Source organism: Tamandua tetradactyla, chromosome 10 (assembly GCF_023851605.1).
Source record: "Tamandua tetradactyla isolate mTamTet1 chromosome 10, mTamTet1.pri, whole genome shotgun sequence".
NCBI classification, from domain to species: Eukaryota; Metazoa; Chordata; class Mammalia; order Pilosa; family Myrmecophagidae; genus Tamandua; species Tamandua tetradactyla.
The window spans coordinates 52,219,929-52,233,783 of record NC_135336.1 but is presented as its reverse complement, the minus strand read 5'-3'; the positions used below and the strand labels follow the sequence as shown (position 1 = coordinate 52,233,783).

Here is a 13,855-nt window from a genome sequence, read left to right as displayed (position 1 = left end):
TCTTTTCAAAAAAAAAACTTTTGGTCTTATTAATTCTATTTTTTTCTTCAAGTTCATTTATTTCTGCTATAATCTTTTCTATTTCTTTCCTTCTGCTTGCTTAGCGATTAGTTTGCTATTCTTTCTCTAGTTTCTCCAGGTGTTCAGTTAGGTCTTTGATTTTAACTCTTCCTTCTTTTTTAATATAAGCGTTTAAGGCTATAAATGTCCCTCTCAGCTCTGCCTTCACTGTGACCCATAAGTTTTGATATTACTGTGGTCTCGTTTTTGTCACGTCTCGATATTTACTGATTTCCCTTTCAGTTTCTTCTTTGGCTCACTGATTGTTTAAGAAGGTTTTATTTAACTTCCATATATTTTTGGATTTTCCAGTTCTTTGCCATTATTGATTTCCAGCTTCATTCCATTATAGTCAGAGAGGATGCTTTGTATGGTTTCAATCTCTAAATGTCTTGAGACTTATTTTGTGACCCAACATGTGGTCTATCCTGAAGAATGATCCTTGTGCACCTGAGATGAATGTATGTCCTATTCAACCATTTAGGGGTGCAATATTCTGTATATGTCTTTTAGGGCTAGTTTCATTTATCAGATTATTCAAGTTCTTTCTTTCCTTATTGAACTTCATCTACATGTTCCATCTATTATTTAGAGTAGTGTATTGAAGCCTCCAACTATTATTATAGAGACATCTATTTCTCCCTTCACTTTTGTCAGTGTTTGCTTCCTGTATTTGGGGTCACTGTGATTAGGTACATAAATATTTATGATTTTTGTCCCTTTTGTTAATATATAGTATCCTTTGTTTCTTATAATAGCTTTTGACTTTGCCTATTTTGTCAAATATTAGTTACCCCAGCTCTTTTTTGGTTAATATTTGCATGGTTTATCTTTTTCCCACTTATCATTTTCATCCTATCTGCGTTCTTGGGTCAAAGGCAAGTCTCTTGTAGACAACATATAGTTGAATCATGCTTTTTATCTATTATGTCAATCTCTGTCTTTTGATTGGGGAGTTTAATCCATTAACATTCAGTGTTATTACTGTAAAGGCAGTACTTACTTCAGCCATTTTGTCCTTTCTTTTTTTTTCCCTCTGTTTTCCTTTACTGCAACCTATTTAATGATGAATCTGACTGATCCCTTTCTCATATCTGTTTCTGTATATTTTAAAAATATTTTTTGATGTTACCCTGGGGTTTATATTACACAACCTACATCTATATCCTACTAATTTGAAAAGATATCAACTTCACAGATTCTCTGATCCTGCTTCTGTTTCCCCTCTTTATGTTATTTGTGTCCCACTTTTGTTACTTTATATTTTGCATCTCCATTATCAGGAAATATGCCTTTTTCTTGTTCAATTGTATTCTGACCCTTAATATGAATTAAAGAGTAGAGATGTGTATTGAGGATATAGTACTTTCGTATTTTGTATTTAGCCTTTTGGTTACCCTTACTGGTGATCTTCCTGTCAGCACACTACTCCATGCTACTGTCTCCTGTCTTTTCATTTCAACTTACAAAACTCCCTTTAGTAATTCTTGTAAAGCAGGTCTCTTGTTGAGCAATCTCTTAGTTTCTGTTAATCTGTGAATATTTTAAACTTTTCCACATTTTTGAAGGACATTTGCCAGGTAAACAATTTTTGACTGGCAGTTTTTCTCTTTCAGTAACTTAAATATATCATACCACTGCCTTCTCACCTCTATAGCTTCTGATGAGAAATCAGCGCTTAGTCTTACTGAGGATCCCTTGTATGATAACGAATCACTTTTCTTTTGTTGCTTTCAGAATTCTCTGTTTATCTTTGGTATTTGATATATTTTGATTAGTATTTGTCTAGGAGTAGGTCTTAGGATTCATTTTTTTTTGGAATATGCTTCTTGGACATATTTGTTTGTGTCATTGATAAGAGTTAGGAAGTTTGGGGCCATTATTCCTTTAAATATTCTTTCTGCTTCTTTTCCCTTCTCTTCTCCTTCTAAGATACCTATGACACATGTGTTTGTGCACTTCATGCTGTTACTCAAATCCCTCAGACCCTGTTCTTCTGAACGTGAATTTAATTGTCCTGTATTCTGGTTTGCTGATTCTTTCTTCTACCAGTTCAAATATGCTGCTGTTTGCCTCTAATGTCTTTTACTCTCTATTATTTTTTCTTTTATCATAATTTTTGTTTCTTTTCATACTTGCAAATTTTCCTTAATGCTCACACATTGTCTACTTTAATGTCCTTTATTTTCCTGTATGTCCTTGAATTAACTTGGGAGATTTGTTTGAAAATCTCTGATTAATTGTTCCCACTTCTGAGTCTCTTCTGAAGTTTTAATTTTTTCCCTTGACTGAGCCATATCTTTTTATTTCTTAGCATGGCTTCAATTTTTTGCTGTTGACTAGGCATCCAATTACCTTGATAAGTTAACTCTGAATGTCCATTTCTCTCTCCTATCTAGGGTTTTATTGTTGATTGGATTTGTTAAAGTTCTTTAATGTTTGATGTAACTTATTCTAGATCTTTAGATTTTGCCTATGTTTAACTGTGCGTGTTTTCTCAGCTTTTCATCTTCTTCTTTGTCCTGATAATGCAGTGCAATTTTTAAGATTGCACTTTTATGCATTTGTGTCACCTCCGAGAGAGAGCTTTTATTCCTCTGTCCCTTCTTTGGGAATCTTGATGTATTCTGTTTCTGTGCAGATTTTTCTCCCTAGCTTCTGTGTTTTTTTAAATTTGTCCCTTACTCGGTGTCCTGTTTTCCTTATACTTTTCAGTTCTGGTGCCTAACCTATCTTAAAGCATAACAGTTTGAACCCCTCCCCCGTTGTTTTTCTGTGTGCTTTTGCTGCCTCCAGTTTCTTCCCCATTAGGGTATTGCACAACTGGGAGCCAGTTGGGGTCAGTCCAGAAAGGTGAACCACATCACAAAAAGTCCATTATTTTGCCTTTAGGTGGTCTAACCAACTGAAGCAGTAGTTCTTGCCAACATTTCTATTGCTACCTCTCCCCCCAACCCAGTTGCCCTTTTGAATGCAGCACTCCTCAGCAGCTTGTATTCCACCCTGGGTCTCTGCTGACTTAGATCCCTGTGCCTGTATATGTGTGGAGTTGTAACTCACTGCTGTGAGTTGCTCTACAGTCTCTGTCCATGGTGGGAGGGAGCCAGGCTGTGCTGCTTCTGTAAGACTACCCATATGTACAGGATTGAGTTAGGGGAAGGGGAGCGGGAACAGACCAGCAATCAGATGGAATTTTCTTACCTGTTATTTTTCCATTTCTTTAGTTCAGCGTTTGGAGAGTCCTTCTCCAGTCTCTGACATCCTCCGTAGTTCTAATCAAGTGACATTTGTCCTTTTCTTCACCAAATCTCTGGGGAGACTTTTCTAGGGGTTATCTTTCATTACCATCTTAATGACATCACTATTATTCCTATTCTTAACATTCAGTTTCTAACCATTAAGTATGATGTTAGCTGTAGGATTTTCCTACACATCTTTATCAGGTCAAGAAAATTTCCTTCTCTTTCTAATTTTCTCAAATTTTTCATCACAAATGGGTATTGCATTTTCTCAAATGCTCTTTCTGCATCAAAGTGATCTTATGATCATTTACATTATCAATTACATTGTTGATTTTCGTATATTTAGCCAGCCCTACATTTCTCTGTTAAACTTGTGGTAGTTAGATTCAGTTGTCAACTTGGCCAGATGAAGGCACCTAGCTCTGTTGCTATGGACATGAGCCAATGGAACATGAACCTCATTTGTTGCTGATTACATCTGCAGTCGGTTAGAAGGTGTGCCTGTTGCAGTGAATGACGTTTGACTTAATTCGCTGGTGCTTAAATGAGAGAGCGCAATGTAGCATAGCCCAGCAGCTCGGCAAACTTCATCTCAGCACTTGCAGCTCAGCCCAGACCTTTGGAGATGCAGAAAGAAATCACCCCGGGGAAAGTTGTCGGAACCCAGAGGTCTGGAGAGAAGGCCAGCAGAGATTACCCTGAGCCTTCCCACGTAAGAAAGAACCTCAGATGAAAGTTAGCTGCCTTTCCTCTGAAGAACTAACAAATTAAATCCCCTTTTATTAAAAGCCAATCCATCTCGGATGTGTTGCATTTCAGCAGCTAGCAAACTAGAAGAAAACCCCACTTGACCATGTATGGTACACCATTTATATATTGTTGGATTGGCTTTACTTATGTTCTGTTTAAGATTTTTACTTTTGTGCTTGCAAGGGTTAGTGGCCTGTAGTTTTCTTTCTTATAGTGTCCTCATCTGATTTTGGATCAGGATTATAATAGACTAATGAAATGGGTTGGTAAGTTTTATTCCTCTTCTGTTTCTTGAATTTGTGTAGTATGGGTATTATTTCTTCCATAAGTGTTTGATAGAATATATCAGTGCACCCATCTGGGTGTGGGTTGTGTATTGGACAGAAATGAGAGGGGGAGGAGTGTTAGTTATAAATTCTGTTTCATTAAACAATATAAGGCTATTAAAGTTCTCTGTTTCTTCTTGGGCCAGTATTGGTAATTTGTGCCTTTCAAGGAATTTGCCCATTTTATCTAAGTTGTCATATTTATTGATGTGAAGTTAATGATGATGTTTTCTCACTTTTAATGACTGAAAGATCTGTAGTGATGTCTCTTTCATCCTTGATAATTTATGTTTTTGCCTTTTTTTTGCTTGCTCAGTCTTATAAAATATTTATTGGTTTGATTAATTTTCCAAGAACTACTTTCTGACTTTGTTGAGCTTCTCTATTGAATGTCTTTTTTTTATTTCATTAATTTCCACCCTTTTTTTTATGATGAACTTTCTGTAGTTACATTATATTTAATTTTTTTATCTTCTTCCTGTGGAAGCAGAGAGATTTATTTTACACCTTTCTTCTTTTCTGTCTTTAAAGCTGTGCTTATCCTTTAAAGATTGCATCTCACAGATTTTGTTGTTTGTTCACTTATGATTTGGTTCAAAATATTTTCTAACTTCTTTTATGATTTCTTTTTTGGCCCTTAATTATATATTTGTGTGTTGTTTAATTTCCCAAATATTTGGAAATTTTCTAAGTGATTTTTTTGTTATTTATGTCTCTTTAAATTACATTTGGTTAGAGAACATACCCTGTATTATTTAAATCTTTGGGCATATATAGCCCAGCATATGATTTAGCTTGCTGAATATTCCATATGCAATTGAGGAGAATGTGTATTTTGCTGTTGTTAGGTAAAGAGTTCTATAAATGTCATTTGATAGTGTCATTCATATCACCCATATCCTTAATACTTTGTCATTTACTTGTTCTATCAGTTTTCTAAGTGGGCATTAACATCTCCACCTCTGATGGTAGATTTATCTGGATTTCCCTTTAGTTCTGTCAAATTCTGTTTTATATATTTGCAATCTTCCTTACTAGATAATATACACCTTTAGGATCATTTTATCTTGATTCAATAATCATAATTTTGAAATCCCTTTCTGTTTCTCTGATAGTACTCTTCATCTTGAAATCAACTTTGTCTGATAACAGTATAGCTAAACTGAGTTTCTTACACTTAGTACTTCCCTGGTATGTGTTTTCCATCCTTTTAGTTTCAAGCTTGTTTGTTTTCTTTTATTGAAAATGTATTTCTTGTAGACAGAATACAGTTGTGTCTTGCTTTTTTTTTTTTTTTTTAACTTTTTTTTTATTAATAAAAAAAATAATTAACAAAACAATTAGAAATCATTTCAATGTACATGTACAATCAGTAATTCTTAATAACATCACATAGTTGCATATTCATCATTTCTTAGTACATTTGCATCGATTTAGAAAAAGAAATAAAAAGACAACAGAATAAGAATTAAAACAATAATAGAAAGAAAAAAAAAACAAAAAAAACAAAAACAAAAAACCTATACCTCACATGCAGCTTCATTCAGTGTTTTAACATAATTGCATTACAATTGGGTAGTATTGTGCTGTCCATTTCTGAGTTTTTATATCCAGTCCCGTTGTACAGTCTGTATCCCTTCATCTCCAATTATCCCTTCTCTTTTTTTTTTTTAATTAACAGAAAAAAAGAAATTAACCCAACATTTAGAGATCATACCATTCTACACATGCAATCATTAATTCTTAACATCATCACATAGCTGCATGATCATCATTTCTTAGTACATTTGCATTGGTTTAGAAGAACTAGCAACATAACCGAAAAAGATATAGAATGTTAATATAGAGAAAAAAATAAAAGTAATAATAGTAAAATCAAAACAAAACAACACAAAACAAAACAAAAACCTATAGCTCAGATGCAGCTTCATTCAGTGTTTTAACATGATTACTTTACAATTAGGTATTATTGTGCTGTCCATTTTTGAGTTTTTGTATCTAGTCCTGTTGCACAGTCTGTATCCCTTCAGCTTCAATTACCCATTGTCTTACCCTGTTTCTAACTCCTGCTGAACTCTGTTACCAATGACATATTTCAAGTTTATTCTCGAATGTCCGTTCACATCAGTGGGACCATACAGTATTTGTCCTTTAGTTTTTGGCTGGATTCACTCAGCATAATATTCTCTAGGTCCATCCATGTTATTACATGGTTCATAAGTTTATCTTGTCTTAAAGCTGCATAATATTCCATCGTATGTATATACCACAGTTTGTTTAGCCACTCTTCTGTTGATGGAGATTTTGGCTGTTTCCATCTCTTTGCAATTGTAAATAATGCTGCTATAAACATTGGTGTGCAAATGTCCGTTTGTGTCTTTGCCCTTAAGTCCTTTGAGTAGATACCTAGCAATGGTATTGCTGGGTCGTATGGCAATTCTATATTCAGCTTTTTGAGGAACCGCCAAACTGCCTTCCACAGTGGTTGCACCCTTTGACATTCCCACCAACAGTGGATAAGTGTGCCTCTTTCTCCGCATCCTCTCCAGCACTTGTCATTTTCTGTTTTGTTGATAATGGCCATTCTGGTGGGTGTGAGATGATATCTCATTGTGGTTTTGATTTGCATTTCTCTAATGGCCTGGGACATTGAGCATCTCTTCATGTGCCTCTTGGCCATCCGTATTTCCTCTTCTGAGAGGTGTCTGTTCAAGTCTTTTTCCCATTTTGTAATTGGGTTGGCTGTCTTTTTGTTGTTGAGATGAACAATCTCTTTATAAATTCTGGATACTAGACCTTTATCTGATATATCATTTCCAAATATTGTCTCCCATTGTGAAGGCTGTCTTTCTACTTTCTTGATGAAGTTCTTTGATGCACAAAAGTGTTTAATTTTGAGGAGTTCCCATTTATTTATTTCCTTCTTCAGTGCTCTTGCTTTAGGTTTAAGGTCCATAAAACCGCCTCCAGTTGTAAGATCCATAAGATATCTCCCTACATTTTCCTCTAACTGTTTTATGGTCTTAGACCTAATGTTTAGATCTTTGATCCATTTTGAGTTAACTTTTGTATAGGGTGTGAGAGATGGGTCTTCTTTCATTCTTTTGCATATGGATATCCAGTTCTCTAGGCACCATTTATTGAAGAGACTGTTCTGTCCCAGGTGAGTTGGCTTGACTGCCTTATCAAAGATCAAATGTCCATAGATGAGAGGGTCTATATCTGAGCACTCTATTCGATTCCATTGGTCGATATATCTATCTTTATGCCAATACCATGCTGTTTTGACCACTGTGGCTTCATAATATGCCTTAAAGTCAGGCAGCGCGAGACCTCCAGCTTCGTTTTTTTTCCTCAAGATGTTTTTAGCAATTCGGGGCACCCTGCCCTTCCAGATAAATTTGCTTATTGGTTTTTCTATTTCTGAAAAATAAGTTGTTGGGATTTTGATTGGTATTGCATTGAATCTGTAAATCAATTTAGGTAGGATTGACATCTTAACTATATTTAGTCTTCCAATCCATGAACACGGTATGCCCTTCCATCTATTTAGGTCTTCTGTGATTTCTTTTAGCAGTTTTTTGTAGTTTTCTTTATATAGGTTTTTTGTCTCTTTAGTTAAATTTATTCCTAGGTATTTTATTCTTTTAGTTGCAATTGTGAATGGGATTCGTTTCTTGATTTCCCCCTCAGCTTGTTCCTTACTAGTGTATAGAAATGCTACAGATTTTTGAATGTTGATCTTGTAACCTGCTACTTTGCTGTACTCATTTATTAGCTCTAGTAGTTTTGTTGTGGATTTTTCCGGGTTTTCGACGTATAGTATCATATCGTCTGCAAACAGTGATAGTTTTACTTCTTCCTTTCCAATTTTGATGCCTTGTATTTCTTTTTCTTGTCTAATTGCTCTGGCTAGAACCTCCAACACAATGTTGAATAATAGTGGTGATAGTGGACATCCTTGTCTTGTTCCTGATCTTAGGGGGAAAGTTTTCAATTTTTCCCCATTGAGGATGATATTAGCTGTGGGTTTTTCATATATTCCCTCTATCATTTTAAGGAAGTTCCCTTGTATTCCTATCTTTTGAAGTGTTTTCAACAGGAAAGGATGTTGAATCTTGTCAAATGCCTTCTCTGCATCAATTGAGATGATCATGTGATTTTTCTGCTTTGATTTGTTGATATGGTGTATTACATTAATTGATTTTCTTATGTTGAACCATCCTTGCATACCTGGGATGAATCCTACTTGGTCATGATGTATAATTCTTTTAATGTGTTGTTGGATACGATTTGCTAGAATTTTATTGAGGATTTTTGCATCTGTATTCATTAGAGAGATTGGTCTGTAGTTTTCTTTTTTTGTAATATCTTTGCCTGGTTTTGGTATGAGGGTGATGTTGGCTTCATAGAATGAATTAGGTAGTTTTCCCTCCACTTCGATTTTTTTGAAGAGTTTGAAGAGAACTGGTACTAATTCTTTCTGGAACGTTTGGTAGAATTCACATGTGAAGCCGTCTGGTCCTGGAGTTTTCTTTTTAGGAAGCTTTTGAATGACTGATTCAATTTCTTTACTTGTGATTGGTTTGTTGAGGTCATCTATGTCTTCTTGAGTCAAAGTTGGTTGTTCATGTCTTTCCAGGAACCCGTCCATTTCCTCTAAATTGTTGTATTTATTAGCGTAAAGTTGTTCATAGTATCCTGTTATTACCTCCTTTATTTCTGTGAGGTCAGTAGTTATGTCTCCTCTTCCATTTCTGATCTTATTTATTTGCATCCTCTCTCTTCTTCTTTTTGTCAATCTTGCTAAGGGCCCATCAATCTTATTGATTTTCTCATAGAACCAACTTCTGGCCTTATTGATTTTCTCTATTGTTTTCATGTTTTCAATTTCATTTATTTGTGCTCTAATCTTTGTTATTTCTTTCCTTTTGCTTGCTTTGGGGTTAGCTTGCTGTTCTTTCTCCAGTTCTTCCAAATGGATAGTTAATTCCTGAATTTTTGCCTTTTCTTCTTTTCTGATATAGGCATTTAGAGCAATAAATTTCCCTCTTAGCACTGCCTTTGCTGCGTCCCATAAGTTTTGATATGTTGTGTTTTCATTTTCATTCGCCTCGAGGTATTTGCTAATTTCTCTTGCAATTTCCTCTTTGACCCAGTCGTTGTTTAGGAGTGTGTTGTTGAGCCTCCACGTATTTGTGAATTTTCTGGCACTCTGCCTATTATTGATTTCCAACATCATTCCTTTATGGTCCGAGAAAGTGTTGTGTAAGATTTCAATCTTTTTAAATTTGTTAAGACTTGCTTTGTGACCCAGCATATGGTCTATCTTTGAGAATGATCCATGAGCACTTGAGAAAAAGGTGTATCCTGCTGTTGTGGGATGTAATGTCCTATAAATGTCTATTAAGTCTAGTTCATTTATAGTAATATTCAGATTCTCTATTTCTTTGTTGATCCTCTGTCTAGATGTTCTGTCCCTTGATGAGAGTGGTGAGTTGAAGTCTCCAACTATTATGGTATATGAGTCTATTTCCCTTTTCAGTGTTTGCAGTATATTCCTCACGTATTTTGGGGCATTCTGATTCGGTGCGTAAATATTTATGATTGTTATGTCTTCTTGTTTAATTGTTCCTTTTATTAGTATATAGTGTCCTTCTTTGTCTCTTTTAACTGTTTTACATTTGAAGTCTAATTTGTTGGATATTAGTATAGCCACTCCTGCTCTTTTCTGGTTGTTATTTGCATGAAATATCTTTTCCCAACCTTTCACTTTCAACCTATGTTTATCTTTGGGTCTAAGATGTGTTTCCTGTAGACAGCATATAGAAGGATCCTGTTTTTTAATCCATTCTGCCAATCTATGTCTTTTGATTGGGGAATTCAGTCCATTGACATTTAGTGTTATTACTGTTTGGATAATATTTTCCTCTAACATTTTGCCTTTTGTATTATATATATCATATCTTATTTTCCTTCTTTCTACACTCTTTTCCATATCTCTCTCTTCTGTCTTTTTGTATCTGACTCTAGTGCTCCCTTTAGTATTTCTTGCAGAGCTGGTCTCTTGGTCACAAATTCTTTCAGTGACTTTTTGTCTGAGAATGTTTTAATTTCTCCCTCATTTTTGAAGGATAATTTTGCTGGATATAGGAGTCTTGGTTGGCAGTTTTTCTCTTTTAGTATTTTAAATATATCATCCCACTGTCTTCTAGCTTCCATGGTTTCTGCTGAGAAATCTACACAAAGTCTTATTGGGTTTCCCTTGTATGTAATGGATTGTTTTTCTCTTGCTGCTTTCAAGATCTTCTCTTTCTCTTTGACCTCTGACATTCTAACTAGTAAGTGTCTTGGAGAACGCCTATTTGGGTCTAATCTCTTTGGGGTGCGCTGCACTTCTTGGATCTGTAATTTTAGGTCTTTCATAAGAGTTGGGAAATTTTCAGTGAAAATTTCTTCCATTAGTTTTTCTCCTCCTTTTCCCTTCTCTTCTCCTTCTGGGACACCCACAACACGTATATTTGTGCGGTTCATATTGTCCTTGAGTTCCCTGATACCCTGTTCAAATTTTTCCATTCTTTTCCCGATAGTTTCTGTTTCTTTTTGGGATTCAGATGTTCCATCCTCCAAATCACTAATTCTATCTTCTGTCTCTTTAAATCTATCATTGTAGCTATCCATTATTTTTTCTATGTTTGCTACTTTATCCTTCACTTCCATAAGTTCTGCGATTTGTTTTTTCAGTTTTTCTATTTCTTCTTTATGTTCAGCCCATGTCCTCTTCATGTCCTCCCTCAATTTATCAATTTCATTTTTGAAGAGGTTTTCCATTTCTGTTCGTATATTCAGGATTAGTTGTCTCAGCTCTTGTGTCTCATTTGAGCTATTGGTTTGTTCCTTTGACTGGGCCATATTCTCAATCTTTTGAGCGTGGACAGTTATCTTCTGCTGCTGGCGTCTGGGCATTTATTCAGATTTCTCTTGGTTTTGGACCCAGCAAGGTTGTAATATTTTTCTGTGAAATCTCTGGGTTCTGTTTTTCTTATCCTGCCCAGTAGGTGGCGCTCGTGGCACACGTTTGTCTGCGGGTCCCACCAGTAAAAGGTGCTGTGGAACCTTAAACTTTGGAAAACTCTCGCCGTCCGGGGGTTCGCTAGCCGAAACGGCTTGAGCTGGCCCGGGGTCCGAACGCAGGGAGGGTTGCTGGTCGCCGCAGCCAGGGAAAGAGCCCGTCCGAATTTCCTAGTCGGCCCTGGGCAACAAGCGTGGCGGGAGGGCGCCAGCGGCAGCGGCCCGCCCGAGAGAGTGCACGTTCCCCGGGAGTCACGGGTTTGGAAGGGGCCTCCCCCACCCCGTCACCGTTCTCCGCGGCCTGGGGGTTTCCGATCCAATTCTCTCAGTTGGTCCGGGGGCTGCGCGTGGTGTGGGCGCCAGCCGTCTTTGTTTCAGGGGACCGCCTCTCCAATTCTCCCAGCCGGCCCGGGAAGGGGGAAGGGAGTAACTCCGGCCGCTTGCCACCCCGCCCGGTAAGGCCCGCGCGCCTCGGCGATCTCACCCGAGCTGCTTCTCTCAGCCAGCCAGCCATTCCAGGATGGGGTACGCTGTCTTTTTTATCTCTGTTGTGGCTTTGGGCGCTTTCTGTATCGTTTCTACTCCCCTAGTAGGTGTCCTGGAGAAGAAACTAAGATCCGCGCGTCTTACTAAGCCGCCATCTTCCTGTGTCTTGCTTTTTAAAAATCCTTCCTAAATCTCTACTTTATTAGTCTATTAACACGTCATTTTTTTTATGTTGGGATTTTAATCTGCTATCTTGCAATTTAATTTCTTTTTGACCTATCTGCTCTTTTTCCTTTGTTCTTTCTTTCCTGACTCTCCTAGTGTGAATCAAATATTTCTAGAAATCTATTTTATTTTAGTTATGCCTCTTACATTGTTTTTTTTTTTTTTTTTTTTTTTTTGGTGCACCATTCCTGGAAGCACTGCAATACCAGGTCGATGCGTGGAGTGGACGGAGCAAGCTCCCATTCCATCTCCCTGTTCCAAAAATCCATTTAATATATTGTCCTCGGATAGAGGACGCATCAGATACCAAACTGATAAGAACAGAAACTACACTTGATCCCAGCCAAAAGGCCGAGAAGCGATTACATTGTTTTTTAATGATTGCTCTAGAGGTTACAATATTCATCTTTAATTTATCACACAGGGACACAAAAATAGACAAAACTCCAGAAATAGACTGAAATATATTTTGTTTTAGAATGTGTAAGACAGGCGTTTCAAATTAGCAGGGGAAAGATATATTAGTTAATAAGTTATATTCAGAGAATGTGGATAACTGTTTTATGAAGTTGATGTTACTTCAGGATAAATTCCAGCTGGATTAAATATTTGAATGTAAAAAAACAGCACAGCAGTAGAAGAAACTATGGGGGAATTTTAAAAATAATTCTGGGGTAAGAGGAGGCCTTTCTAACTAAAGCAGAAAACCCAGGATGCTAAAAGAAAATGCTGGTGAATATGACAACATAAAATGTTTTTGAACAGCAGATGACGAGCAAGGGAAAATTTTGCAATTCATGTCACACTTATAGGTCTTAGTTCCTGTTCTAGTTTGCTAGCTGCCAGAATGCAACATACCAGAAACAGAATGGCTTTTAAAAAGGGGGAATTTAATGAGTTGCTAGTTTACAGTTCTAAGGCCGAGAAAATGTCCCAACTAGAACAAGTCTATAGAAATGTCCAATCAGAGGCATCCAGGGAAAGATAACCTTGGTTCAAGAAGGCCGATGAAGTTCAGGGTTTCTTTCTCAAGTGAGAAGGCACATGGTGAACACAGGGCTTCTCTCTCGGCTGGAAGGGCACATGGTGAATACAATGTCATCTAGCTTTCTTTCCTGGCTTCCAGTTTCATGAAGCTCCCCGGGAGGCATTTTCCTTCTTCATTTCCAAAGGTCACTGGCCAGTGGACTCTCTGCTTTGTGGTGCTGCAGCATTCTCTGCTCTCTCTGAATCTCTCATTCTCCAAAATGTTTCCTCTTTTATAGGACTTCAGAAACTAATCAAGACCCACTCAAATGGGTGGAGACATGTCATCCCCTAATCCAGTTTAACAACCATTCTTGACTAAATTACATCATCCAGAGAGATGATCTCATTACAGTTTCAAACATACAGTATTGAATAGAGATTATTCTACCTTTATGAAATGGGATTTATATTAAAACATGGCTTTTCTTAGGGGGCATGCTTCCTTTCAAACCAGCACAGTTCCTTATCACCCAATGGTTCCTACAAATCTATAATACTAAAGCTAATAGAAAAATGGGGAAAGGATCTAACATGATAGTTCCCACAAAAAGGAAATATAAGCATATTTAAATATATGGAGAGAGACTTGGCCTTTCTCAAAATAAATCAAGTACACATAATAGTATTTTTTACTTATCATATCAAAAAGATTGAAAAAGTTTGATA

At 36.7% G+C, this 13,855-nt stretch overlaps 1 protein-coding gene and 1 non-coding gene across 3 annotated transcripts in view; one reads left to right on the top strand and one right to left on the bottom strand.

Annotated features, from left to right (window-relative positions):
* ARL6 (ARF like GTPase 6) overlaps window positions 1–13,855 on the top strand; it is a 45,916-nt gene that overhangs the window by 18,697 nt on the left and 13,364 nt on the right. The window lies entirely within an intron of this gene.
* LOC143649012 (U2 spliceosomal RNA) lies at window positions 12,333–12,523 on the bottom strand. The gene has a single exon (XR_013158894.1). It is a non-coding gene; the product is annotated as a U2 spliceosomal RNA (small nuclear RNA).